The following is a 12,500-nucleotide window of genomic DNA, read 5'->3' as shown; positions in this document are numbered from 1 at the left end:
TCCTCATGCACAAGGTGATGAATTTTTCTCTACATTTCTGGGGTTGACACTTGTGGCAGGTTTTCCAGATTGCTTATCATCTTCCAGGGATGTTCTTCCACTTTTGAAGCACCCATGCCACTCAAAATATTACACACAACCATTGCCTCATCGCTGTAAGCTTGTGAAAGCATGCTCAATGTCTCTGTAGCAGACTTCCGAAGTCTAATGCAAAATTTCACGTTTGCTCTTAGATCCAGTTTCCTGCCCATTACAAAAATCACAGACGACAACATACACGTAATCATGAAAACAAAAATTTCACAACTTGCAAAGTAAACACAGCAATGTCACTTGGCACACTGCCTCATGAAGGTCACTGCTAGCTCTCACTGCACACACAATTGTGTGCTGCCATCTGTTGGTGTGCTACAGAACTAGTCCAGGAACTTTTTGATACCACCTCATATGTATATACAATTATACACTCAGATAGATATAGATGTGTGTGCACTATGTGAATGTTTTTGTGTGTTTTGGGATTTTATAGCAAAAGATATCGGTACATTCAATAAAAATATTTTGTGGATTCCATGTCAACAGGTTTAATACACTTTTGATACTATACATTTGACTAGGCAAGTTTGTAGCCTCTTTTCAGGTGCTTCACAGAAAAACAAGATTTACATTAAAATATTGTCATTTGCTTTCTTTTATGTAACTTAGGTTTGCACTGCCTAACTTGTATTCATAGAGGAAACAATCCTAATATGCCATTGTCATAGTCTGAGTTTGAATTTGAAGATATTACTCTCTTAGATAGGCTGGAGGACAATATCATGGTCATGCGTTTTACTTTCAGCTTATATCCTGAGGAAGTATGCTTTTCCTAACACTTACCACATGACAAAGTGTATTAAGTGTATTTAATTGTTGTACCAGTACCATACACGTTGCAATGTCCTTGACAATGCAAAGAGGTGTTCTCAGTCCCATGTTTTACAGAGTATATATATAAATAAAAGTACATACATTGAGCGTCATACTAATACATCCTTTTGTTATTTACACCACCTGTCCTCGTCTGTTGTTGTTTTTTTGTATATTCTCCCATATATATATATATATATATATATATATATATATATATATATATATATATATAAATACGCACATACATAAATATGTATATATCTATGCATATGTATATATGTGTATGATTGGATGCCCTTTCTATCCGATTTTTAGAAGCAGGATGAAGAGGCCTTTTCTACTTACCAAGTCAAAGGCCTTTGTCAAATCAATGAAGGCCATATATAATGGCATTTTCTGCTCTCTGGACTTCTCATAAAGTTGGGATATGAAGAATATCATGTCAATAGTTGATCTGCTTCTTCTAAAGCCACACTGTGATTCTGGATAAATTTGAGAAGCAAGCAGTTGTAGCCTGGGCAGGATTACGCTAGCAAAGGTCTTTCCAACAGTGCTGAGAAGAGATATTCCATGGTAATTGTTGCAATCCCCACAATCACCTTTGTTTTTGTAAAGAGTAATGATGTTAGCATCTCGCATATCCTGAGGGACTGTACTCTCTTCCCAGCACTGACACAGAAGCTCATGAAGGTACTGAGCAGGGTGGTGTTTTTGCCAGCTTTGATGATCTCTGAGGGGATGCCGTCTTTTCCAGAAGCCTTGCCACTGGCTAGGGAGTCAATAGCCTTGGTGAGCTCTGCTATGGATGGCAGACTGTCAAGTTTGCACATGGCTGGCAAGATCTTGACATCCTTGATTGCAGCTTCAGCAACCATGGTCTCCCGTGAGAAGAGATCCTGGTAGTACTCCACCCATCTATCCATTTGCTTGCTTTGATCTTTGATGAGATCTCCAGTAGTTGATTTCAGAGGGGCTGACTTGGTTGCAGATGGACCGAGGGCTTTCTTTAAACCAGCATACATCCCACGGGTGTCTCTACTGTCAGCAGCTGACTGGATACTCTGGCAGATTTCCAGCCAATACCTATTTGCACAGCGTCTGGCAGTCAGTTGGGTTTTACTTCCTGCCTTTCTGAGTTCTTTGAGTGTCTTTGTAGACAAATCACTCTTGTATTGCATCAGAGTCGTGTGCTTTGCTTCGATAACTGGTTTCCAACTCTGATAGCCCAGCACTGAACCAATCTGGGTGATGCCTTTCACTCATGCCAAAAGTATCTATCGATGTGGTATACAAAGCTTCCCGGATATATATATATATATATATAAAGTAAAAACTATTTGCCAACATAACGTGTCTGTCCTGGATGGAATGACTGTTACTGTTGTTTAGCTCCAGGAAGCATCGTTTCCAGGGGCTAAACAACAGTAACAATCGTCCCATCCAGGACAGCCACATTGTGTTGGCAAATAGTCTTTATTTTAAAGAACTGTTACTGGAAATCCTTTTCCAAGGTTGCCAATAGAAAGGGAATCTAACCATAGAAAATCTCTCTCAATGAATTATCTATGACTCATGCAAGCATGGAAAAGTTAACATAAATACTTTGATGATGATGATGATCCTGATGATGACAATGATATGTGAGTGCATGTCTGTATGTATATAAGTGGCTAGGCACAGGCGTAGCTGAATGGTAAAAAGCCTGTGTCCCAACCACATGATTCCAGATTCAGTCCCACTATACAGCACCTTGGGCAAGTGTTTTCTACTATAGCCTCAGGCTGACCAAAGCCTTGTGAGTGGAGTTGGTAGATAGAAACTGAAAGAAACCCATTGTATATACATATATATATATATGTGTGTGTGTGTGTGTCATCGTGCCTGTGTTTGTCCCTCATCACCACTTGATAACCGGTGTTGGTGTGTTTACATCCCTGTAAATTAGCCATCCGGCAAATGAAACTGACATAATAAGTACCAGGCTTAAGAAAAAATAAGTACTGGTATCAATTCATTTAACTAAAAAGTTTTCAAGGCAGTACTCCAGCATGGCCACAGTCTAATGACTGAAACAAGTAAAAAGATATGTATATAGACATATACATATAAATATACATACATATATATATATATATATATATATATATATATATATATATACACATACACACACACACACACACACACACACACACACACACACACACACACACCTGGTTGTTTTGACTGTCAGAATGAAGAGTAGTCAGTACTATAGCAGAGATTTGGAATATTTTTACCTTGGTTGAGCCAGCCTCTTACTACCCTGCATGTTTTTCCTGTGGGTGTACCAGTTCTTCTGCAAACGAGAGAAATTAAGTAGCAAGAAATTAACTCAACCAAAATGTGTGTGTGTGTTGTGTGCATGTGTGTGTGTGTGCTTGTCTATGAGTCAGAATGAGTCTATGTATGTGTGAGTAATTCCTAGTACTTAAAAGCCAGGGTATGCTACTTTAAAAAATCAAAGCAATAAAATGGAAGTAGAGTACATCTACATATAACAGGTATGTTCCCTCTTTCCAGCTGTCTCTCATAAAAATGAACAGTTTATATTAAAATATGATTTCTTATTGCATTCATTTTATATATATATATTATGCATGTATTGCATGTCATGTATTCATGCAGGAAATGCCTCTGATATGTGTATGTTTTAATGCCTCAAGCTTCATATTATATTATTTATATAATAGTTTAGACTTAGTGAAGCAATTAATGAGGCAGATTGATCTGTTAATATGATAGATTTATGCATTAAACTTGTTCTTTAGAAGTTGTGCAGGTTTTATTGAGTTTCATAAGGCTTCTGTTGTGTTGCTTCTGTTATCTTCTGAGGATAAGACTTCGATAGTTTTGTGGGAAACTTATTTATTCATCTCAATAAGAGTTATTTGATAGTAGTTTTTTTAGCCACTACAATCAAAGCATTCCAGCTACGACCATCCCATCTTATTTTCATACAAAGTATTTGCAGCCTGCATAATACATCATGTGTTATGATTTTGATGTTGTGTGTGTGTGTGTGAGAGAGAAAGAGAGAGATAATGAGGTGTTTTCTTAAGGGAACATTGTTGTTATTTCTTACAGGCCAAGCGACACTGAAGAGACTCTTCATGACTTTGCAATTGTCATGAAGAGTTATATTCGTTGTTGCTGTTGAGTCCTAGGTATGCCTTGAACAGTGGAGGTGCAATGGCCCAGTGGTTAGGGCAGCGGACTCGCGGTCATAGGATCGCGGTTTCGATTCCCTGACCGGGCATTGTGAGTGTTTTTTGAGCGAAAACACCTAAAGCTCCACGAGGCTCCGGCAGGGGATGGTGGCGAACCCTGCTGTACTCTTCCACCACAACTTTCTCTCACTCTTTCTTCCTGCTTCTGTTGTACCTGCATTTCAAAGGGCCAGCTTTGTCACACTGTGTCACGCTGAATATCCCCGAGAACTGCATTAAGGGTACACGTGTCTGTGGAGTGCTCAGCATGTTAATTTTACGAGCAGGCTGTTCCGTTGATCAGATCAACTGGAACCCTCGACGTCGTAAGCAACGGAGTGCCAACAACAATGCCTTGAACATACTCATGATCAAACATGAGATGTTCTGACACTCAACATCCCATCCTTTGTATTTCACAGACTGTATTCTCCAATTTGTTGTTTTTTCAAGATACTATGATGTATCCAAGAGAATCTGGTTGCTATTCCTGGCAAGTCAAGTGTTTATGTAGAAGCTCCCTAGTTAACTTCTGATTATTCAGTAATAAAACAATATTTCAGTTGTACATATGTTATATCCTTAGGATATCTTTGATGTATTATAATATACTAAGTTTATTGCTTTATTTCAAGAGCAGATTGGTATTGCTATTGCTTTTGTGATATTGATAGTACACTTTGATTAGAAGGTGATAATTTGTTAATTTTATAAATAATTGTCTTGCCTTTACCATTTATTTTCTATGGGTTTCAGTACGATGATGAGTTCTATTCCTATTTTAATCCACATTGCACTTACATTTTTCTTTATGTATGTATTTTCTACAAGGACATTCCTAAATATATTTTCTCTGCGAAATCTGAACCTCTTAGAGAATTGCTGAGGCTGCTATAGATACAGTGACTAAGTGATGGAAGTGTTAAGCTAAAAATGTAATGAATAAAATCAAGATATTGACATGGCTTTGTACATCTATTTTGTAAAAAGGGTTCATCCTCTTATCTTAATGCATCTAGCTAAGAATAGACACCACTTTTTTTTGTTTTTTTTTTTCGTTTCCTTGGTTAAGTGATTGGTATTAAAGAGAACATTTCACACTAAAATACCTTGTGGTAAACAATATAAATATCTACATTTTCAGATCCATAAAAATGTTTGGTATAAAATATCAAAAATAAAAGTTGTATGCATGCACAAAACATACACTATATATAATAGCATTAGTCATAGAAGCATGAAATCCTGAGCTTGTCTTGTGCTTTATAACATACTTTGTGTCTTGAAATTACTTCTATGACCTTACTAGAAGATTATATTTTATATTAAATCAGTATAAGAGATTTTTTTTGTTTTTTGTTTTTACACAAGCATCAAGACATGGAGAATATAAACAAGCAATACATTTTAATGAATGGTAAAAACAAATAACATAATTAGTATCACATAATTTTCATTACACAATATATTTCTTTTTTGGTCTGCGATTAATCTTCACAGATTATATTTATATTTTGTTTGTGTGTCTATGTGTGTGTGTGTGTGTGTGTGTGTGTGTGTGTGTGTGTGTGTGTGTGTGTGTGTGTGTGTACAGTACCATTGAAAGACATTGGTACAAGGCTGCTACAGGTCCAGGGGGCCTAATGCTAATCTATGTATGCCGTAGTTGTATTTGTATATGTTGGGGACTTGTGCATTGTTTTACCTGGGGACCTATAATGCTGCAGGGATAGCCGTGTGTGTGAGTGTGTGTGAATTTTGTAATACTGGTTCATCTTACTTTCAATGGATTACTTATTCAATAAGGAAGGGTTGCTTTATGAATTTTTTTTACTACTAATCCTTTAACTTGAAAGACAGGTAATTTAAGTTTCATTTAAAACATCCCTTTCTTTAGCAGCTTAACAACCCTTTTCCTATCATGACATGGGCTTAATCTTACAACCACTATTCCAGATTCCTTAACTTGTGTTAAGTTGTATGTGAACCTCAACATTCTCAGATCTAACCTAAGAGTTTTCTCTCATATACTCTTTAATGTGTCCTTCCAGCATCAAATCACTACACTTTTCCAATCAAGTCAGTTACTATTACAAATATAGCTGAAACTCTAGTGTTTATTAGCTAATACTTTTCATATCACTCTACTTTCCCAATTTCTGTTCAGTTTTTCTCCTAATATAGTATTACACAATAACCCTTTTGATACAAGTTGAGATGAGTATTCCATGAAGTTGTTCACTTAAACATTTCTAAAACAGTATTTGTGTACAATGGGATGCAGCATTAAACTTCTTTGAATGTATCTGATTCTGAAACACACCAATTTCTTCAGAAAGATATTCATTTTTATATTCAATATTGTGTTTTAATTTTAACTTTCAAACTGCTTGAAACCTATTCCTTTATGACACAATACATTCGCAGTTAAATAAAATACTCCTCTCATATACTTTTCATCATAATTGTCATTATTATTTAATGTCCATCTTGCCTGGTGGCATGGGTTCGATGATTCAAAAGGATCTGACAAGCCAGAGGACTGTGTTGAGCTCCAGTGTCTGCTTTGGTATTGTTTCTACAGCTAGATAACTTTCCTGATACCAACTACCTTTCCTGACACTAAATACATTTCTCAACACCATTTTAATAACAAGAAATTGCTGATAATTTTGATAATCACTGTAACTTATAGATAGTATATTCTATTAGAAATACGGTAACTAACGGGTTAATCAGCCACACTGAACTATTTGGCCAAGATTGCCATCATTTACCATCTAGTCTTACAGACACACACTATTGCATTTCTTACATATGCCACATAGATCTGACCTTTAATATGTCTAAAAATGAGATGCTTGATATCATATGTGACTCTCTTGAACACTTTTACTCCATTCATATTTTCAGACAGTTGTAGTTCCATCAGACCATTTGATTTCAAATATATTAGTACACAACAATTTTAGTTTAATACTTTCACTATATTGTTGTATTCTAGGACAGTCATTTATTTTTTGCCAAATAAACACACACACTATATATTTGTTCTTCACTCATTTGTTACAGTTTTTATTTATTTATTTATTTTTTGTTATTTTAACTCATGTCCATTGTCTGAAAATCTTTCATAACACATCTGTTACCTCTTCAGCGACTGTTTATTTGGCAAAAAGGTAAAAATGACCATCCTGAAATACAACAATATCTCTTTCAACACACAATTTCACATCAGGAATCTTGGAACACAAATTGATAAACATAACTTTTCAATATAGTTATCCCAACTATTAACTCTGTAGGTGCACTAATTAATGCTTGAACATGTCAATCCGGCAGGAAAAAGTTCATGAAAAAATAATGATTTGACATTGAATTTTTATATTTTACAAAAATTGCATGACTATCAGAATAGCTTAACAATGACTCTTCTACTTAAAGGGTTAATGAACCATAAGCTATAAACAAGGTATATCATTTTATAGCATTAAGAATACTGAATATATTCTACATATCATAAGACTCCCATTATCATCTGAACAACAGACACAAGAATTCATTGCTGTATATGCTATTGGACACTGCAAAAGTTTGAAAGCAAATAAGATTTAACCATATAATACTCCATAAATAAATCATATGAAATTTGTCCAGTTCTTCAATTTATTTCTTCTTTATTAATCTAATGCATCAGAATCATTCTAAACACAAATATGTTAAATTAAAATATTAAATTCATCAGTTTAGCAAATAAAAAGTCTAGCAGTTCGTTTCATAAAATTTAACTAGAAAATGAAGCTATAAAAGTCAAATATTATATTAAAAATTAAAAAAAATTTTAAATGACATTTTGGAAAATGTTCAAACTGGAGATTAAAACTAATGAAACTGAAGTGTTGCTGTTTTAGTTCCTTGGTGTTCTCCCATAGCTGATTTTGAAAATTGAAATTACAATTAAAAATTAGATGCTAGCATAATTAACTAAGTAAGGTCTTGAAAATTTTAATTAAAGGACAATAAATTATAGTTTGAGCAAAGTAATTAATTACTGTAATAACAATTTTATTAAAAGGCTTTCCTTGAGTGAATATATACATACACACATATATGTATATATATATATATAAATATATATATATATATATTATTTTCTTTTTCATAATGAAATGATGTAGGGCTCAAAGTAATCATAACATTAACAAGGATGATGACAACAACAACAATAATAATAATAATGATAATAATAATAATAATAATAATAATAATAATAATAATAATAATAATAATAATAATAATAATAATAAATATTTTCTTCATTAGCCCCAACTATTCAAAGAGATACAAAAAATACAAAGCCTTCAACAAGGGTTACAAAGAAAACAAAAGGCACCATGGTATGTGAAAAATTAAAACACATTTACAAAGGAAGACAGCAAGAGAGACATTGTACAATAAAAATAAAATGTAACAAAAATTTTATAACTATACACTCACATATTTCCACACACATATACACACAAGCACACATGTATGAATGTATACATACACACATATTTGTATTGAAATAATAAAAAAAGATAAAACACACAATAATTAAAACAATATTTTAAAGAAATAATGAATGCTTAATGGTTAGGTTGAGATGAGTATTCCATGAAGTTGTTCACTTAAACATTTCTAAAACAGCATTTGTGTACAATGGGATGCAGCATTAAACTTCTTTGAATGTATCTGATTCTGAAACACACCAACATCTTCAGAAAGATATTCATTTTTATATTCAATATTGTGTTTTAATTTTAACTTTACATGTCATTTATATTCTGAACCTAACTATTTTGGTGTTATTATAAATTCTTTTAGGGTTGCCTCTAAATGAAGAAGATCAGAATCCTCCTTTTAGATTACAATAACTTCAGACACACTAATAGGGTAGGCATGGGCATATCTTCATCAGGGACATCCAGTTACATGTTAATCTTTTGTCTGTGCTTACTTATTTTTGTGGGCTCTTCTTCCCTTGCAGTTCCTAGATTAATCATTATTTTCCGCAATGTTGCAAGACTGACCATTACTCTCATGTTTTGTCTCACCATATAATATAGAGCCAATCTGTGAACAAGTTTGCCATACACGAATTTGGCCTTTTTTTTCACCTTGTCCTCAATTTAAAGGCAAGGCACACGTTTCCTCACACTCTTCCCTAGTTGATAGAGAATACATCATACTATACATAACCAGCACTTCAAATAATGCTTCCTTAAAGAACACGTGGAAACCCCCTCTATGTAAAAAAGCATGGTAGATGACTTTCCTCCTTGGGTAATTTCATAAAAAAAAGGAGGCAATGGCTTTTGTGATATGGTATATCGCAACTATTTTCTTTTTTTTTTTTTTTCACCTGGCTCAAATCAAATTACTCCATTTTCTCTAAAACGTTAGCAATTTTTTTTCATTTAAATTATTTTCATTTTACATTACAGTTTTTTTTCTGTACTATATTGTATATGTATAAATATCTAAATTTTTAGGTGTTTCATTAAAAGTTTTGAGGTGTACTTGTTTGCATTATCACTGCTGTCAATGATGATCACATTTCTGCCTACCATTCCAAAGAAAGCTATTTCGAAATGTAAAATTTGGTAAATCTAATTTTTTCTTGGATTTCTAAGTCATTTGTTCAATACTAACAACAACAGCTATGAAGACAGTGGTGATTGTGGGAGTGTCAATTATTTAAAGGAATGTAGGTGAATAGAGGAAAAGCTTAATTTTACACACACACACACACACACACACATATATATATATATAACTAAACACCTTAAAATCTAGATTTTTGAGAAGGTTAACTGTAGAATCACTTAGTTTTGTTTCATTTTGTTAACATTAGCAGTGTAAAGGTGATTTTGTAGAACACCCAGAAGTTCAATTGTCATAATGAATGGAAAAGCTAATGTTATGGGGCACTTGCCTTTCAAAAGATTGTAAATGGTTAATAGTAGTTTGTGTTCAGTGTGAACTCTTGCAGGAAAATATGAATGGAAAGGAAGCTGATAATTTATGCAAACATACTGCCCCACATAATGAGAGCAACATGCTTCTAAAAATGTTGCCATAACATGAAATTCTATAATGTAAAACACATTTCTAATTGGCTACCATTTTATATAATGTGGCAAGTATTTGCCAACTGTTCTGTAACATGGAAAATAGACTCTGTGTTATGGAATTCCACATTGCAGTAAGGATTTGAGGAAAGCAACGTTTCTGTAACACAAAGGATGGCTGTATTTTATATGTTGCTTTCAGTGAGAAATTATGAGAGAAATACTTGAGAGCAAGACATAAATCTCTTATTGTAAGGAAGTTGGATACAGTTGGGTGATTTACCTCTTCACAAACATACACTGTACATATCTCAGTTTATAATTTTATCAATCTCAGAGTAATGAGACACAGACTAAGAAGTCAGAATAGAAATAGAGTAAATTATCAAACTCTGGGGCTTTTCTGCTTCATAATATTAAGTTCCTATAATGAAATTTAGATAAACAGAAATGGAGTTTTATTTGCTTCTGAAATTCATTTAAAGAATGTTGTAGACAGCATCATTTGAAACAGTCTATCGTGTGTGTGTATGTGTGTGTGTGTGTGTGTGTGGTAAAAGAGAAAAATAATAATGATATGAGATGGGTTCACGAAATAAATTAACGTAACACTTTGGACATAACCCTTCAGAATAGATGGTGGTGGGTTGGGAGAGAATGAAAGACAAGGTAAAACCGAAAACAAGCAAAAAGGAGCAACTGAGGCAGAAATGTTTAAAAGGTGTCTGTTGACTACACACTCAGAGAAACATATGGACGCGTGTGTGTGTGTGTGTGTGTGCATATGTGTGCATGTGCATGTGAGCATATATGAATGTGTATATGTATGTATACATTATCTACTTATGAATATATATATATATTTATATATATAGTCATACACACATATATATATATATTTGCATGCACACGCACAGAGGAAGAGAGAGATAGACAGAGACATTTGTGTTTAAAAATTGGAGAAAAAAGTACTTAGTAATAAAATACTGTGTGTGTGTGTGTGTGTGTGTGTGTGTGTGTGTGTGTGTGTGTACGCGCGCGTGTATGTGTGATATTTATTTACGCCTAAAACTTCCTGAATCATAACTCCGAGTTTCACAACACCAATTGTTAAAATGTTTAAAGAAGTGACAACATGAAACTGAGGGATGTGACTCAGGAAGCTACAACTTCAAATAAACATTGCATATGTGTGTATGTGTATGCATGCATATGGGCGTGTGTGTATGCCTGTCTGATGATGCTTTAATTTTTTTAATGTATAAATGAAATACCCCAAAAGTATTTGTTAGTACACTCTACACAAACGTACAGAGCTATGAAAATGTGTACAGTTCTGCATTTAAATATACTTGGATATAACACAATCTATATTCATGGATATTAGATAAAATATCTATTAAAATTTATAGAGCAAACCATAATCCATATTCAGTGTATGGTTGTGTGTTTCTATGTGAGAGTGTTTGTGGACATAAGTATGAATGCGTACATTTATGTACACATATATATCTTTATATATATATATATATATAAAGATATATACATATAAATACGTACATATATATATATACCTACATATACACTTATATATACATATAAATACCTACATATATATATATATATGTATATATATACATTTATATATATACATATACATGCATGTATATATACTCATATATATACATATATATACCTACATATATATATATATATATATGTACATACATATATATATATATATATATATATATATATATATATATATATACATATATATACCTACATATATATATATATATATATATGTACATACATATATATATATATATATATATGTACATACATATATATATATATATATATATGTACATACATATATATATATATATATATATATATATATATATGTACATACATATATATATATATACGTACATACATATATATATATATATATATATATATATATATATATATATATATATGTACATACATATATATATATATATATATATATATATATGTACATACATATATATATATATATATATATATATATATATATATGTACATACATATATATATATATATATATATATATATATATATATATATATAATATATATATATATATATATATATATATAATATATATATATATATATATATATATATATATATATATATATATATATATATATATATATATATATATATATATATA

General features: G+C 32.3%; 1 long non-coding RNA gene across 9 annotated transcripts in view; it reads right to left on the bottom strand.

Moving 5' to 3' along the window:
- LOC149132688 (uncharacterized) overlaps positions 1–12,500 on the bottom strand; it is a 962,641-nt gene that overhangs the window by 276,459 nt on the left and 673,682 nt on the right. For 6 of the 9 annotated variants that reach the window (XR_016244382.1, XR_016244381.1, XR_016244383.1 and 3 more), the window contains one exon: positions 3,192–3,250. The exons of the other annotated variants lie outside the window; for them this stretch is intronic. This is a non-coding gene — a long non-coding RNA (uncharacterized LOC149132688). The remainder of the gene's footprint in view (positions 1–3,191; positions 3,251–12,500) is intronic. 9 annotated transcript variants of the gene reach the window in all.

The sequence above is a fragment of the Octopus bimaculoides genome, chromosome 14 (genome assembly GCF_046866305.1).
Source record: "Octopus bimaculoides isolate indiv1 chromosome 14, ASM4686630v1, whole genome shotgun sequence".
Classification (NCBI taxonomy): Eukaryota; Metazoa; Mollusca; class Cephalopoda; order Octopoda; family Octopodidae; genus Octopus; species Octopus bimaculoides.
This window is presented reverse-complemented; position numbering and strand designations above follow the sequence as displayed.